The sequence below is a fragment of the Hevea brasiliensis genome, chromosome 16, assembly GCF_030052815.1.
Source record: "Hevea brasiliensis isolate MT/VB/25A 57/8 chromosome 16, ASM3005281v1, whole genome shotgun sequence".
In the NCBI taxonomy this organism is placed as follows: Eukaryota; Viridiplantae; Streptophyta; class Magnoliopsida; order Malpighiales; family Euphorbiaceae; genus Hevea; species Hevea brasiliensis.
Window position 1 is genome coordinate 64256695 of NC_079508.1, and position 1987 is coordinate 64258681.

At 38.4% G+C, this 1987-nt stretch overlaps 1 non-coding gene across 1 annotated transcript; it reads right to left on the minus strand.

Annotated features, from left to right (window-relative positions):
- Positions 1–213: 213 nt before the first annotated feature.
- On the minus strand, positions 214–320 carry LOC131175049 (small nucleolar RNA R71). The gene has a single exon (XR_009145209.1). It is a non-coding gene; the product is annotated as a small nucleolar RNA R71 (small nucleolar RNA).
- Between the last annotated feature and the right edge of the window lie 1667 nt (positions 321–1987).

Sequence of the window (1987 nt, forward strand, 5' to 3'; positions counted from 1 at the left end):
CCACATGTGCATCTAGCACACTTTCTTGAGATCAGTGATATGTTGAAGATAAATGGAGTTTCTGATGATGCAATTCGACTCAGATTATTTCCTTTTTCTCTGAAGGACCGTGCTAGAGAGTGGTTACATTCTTTGCCACCGGGTTCTATCACAACATGGGATGAACTTTCTCAAGCATTTTTGGCTCAATATTTTCCACCAAGCAAGACAGCTAAGCTAAGAAATGAGCTGACTTCTTTCAAACCTAGAGATGATGAGAGCTTGTATGAAGCATGGGAGAGGTACAAGGATTTGCAAAGGAGATGTCCACATCATGGGATTCCTAAGTGGATGCTTGTTCAACACTTCTACAATGGGGTTTCACCAGCTATTAGGAGTACAATTGATGCATCATCTGGAGGTGATCTTATGGAAAAATCTGAAGATGAAGCTTTTTCTGCTTTGGATAAAATTGCTTATAACAACTACCAATGGAGTTGTGAGAGGAATGAGATTAAGAAACCAGCTGGTATGTTTGAGCTTGATGCCATGAATATGATTAATGCTAAGTTTGATGCTTTGACAAGGAAGATGGACAAGCTAAGCATGAAAGTAGATTCTTCAGCTGGAGGTTCTAGTAATTCAGTAGAAGTTGGAGCTGCAAATGTCAATTGTGCAGTAGATTTTTCTGTACTTAATCAAGATTTTTCAAGTGAGCAAGTGGATTATGTGGGGAACTACAATCAAAGACCAGGTGGTAACCCATTTTCTGCAACTTATGATCCAGCATGGAGAAACCACCCAAATTTCTCTTGGGGAGGTAGACAAGGGCAAAATCAGAATTTTCAGCAACCTTCTGGATATCAACAACATCAGAATTTTCAGCAGAATAAAGGTCCTCCTCCTGGAATTTCTAAACCTCAAAATGCACCTGCTCCACCTCTACCACAACAAGCACAACTAGATAAGACAGCTAGATTGGAATCTATGATTGAAACTCTACTTGTGAGCCATTAAAGTCAACAAGAAATGATTTCTCAATTAGCATTTAAAGTGGATCAAATGGCAACACACAACAAGATGTTAGAGAATCAAATAGCTCAACAAGCTAGCTCTTCAAGTAACAAAGCATTTGGGAAGCTTCCTAGCCAACCAGAAAATTCAAGGGAGCATTGCAAGGCTATTACATTGAGGAGTGGAAAAATATTGGAGAATGGAGATAAAAAGATTGAAGAGAAAATTGAAGAAGAGAAAAATAGAGAAGGAGATGAACAAACTGAAGCTGGAGTTAGAATTGGAGTTGAGAAAGAAAATTCAGTGGAAGAAAAGGGAAGTAAGGAGAGGGAAAGCAAAAAAGAAGAACCTAAATATGTTGCACCTAAAGCCTACATGCCAACTTTACTATTCCCACAAAGGTTTCAGAAAGCAAAATTGGATAAACAATTTGGGAAGTTTTTGGAGGTATTGAAGTCTTTGCATGTGACTATTCCTTTCACTGATGCCTTAGCACAAATGCCTTCATATGCTAAATTTTTGAAGGAAATTTTATCTAACAAGAAGAAATTGGAGGAATTTGAGACTGTAGCTCTCACAGAAGAAAGCAGTGCTATTTTGCAAAATAAGCTTCCACCCAAACTGAAAGATCCTGGAAGTTTCTCCATACCATGTCACATTGGGGATATCAGTATAGATAAGGCTTTATGTGATCTTGGAGCTAGTGTTAGTCTAATGCCATTGTCTATCTATGAGAAAGTGAAGATTGGAGAAATGAAGCCTACTACCATCTCACTACAGTTAGCAGATAGGTCTATTAAATTTCCAATTGGGTGATTGAGAATGTTCCTCTGAAAGTTGGGAAATTTTTCATACCAGTGGATTTTGTGGTATTGGAGATGGAGGAGGATGTACATATTCCTATTATTCTTGGTAGACCTTTCCTTGCTACTGTTGGAGCTGTGATTGATGTGAAAAATGGGAGGCTTACATTAGAAGTTGGGGAAGAGAAAGT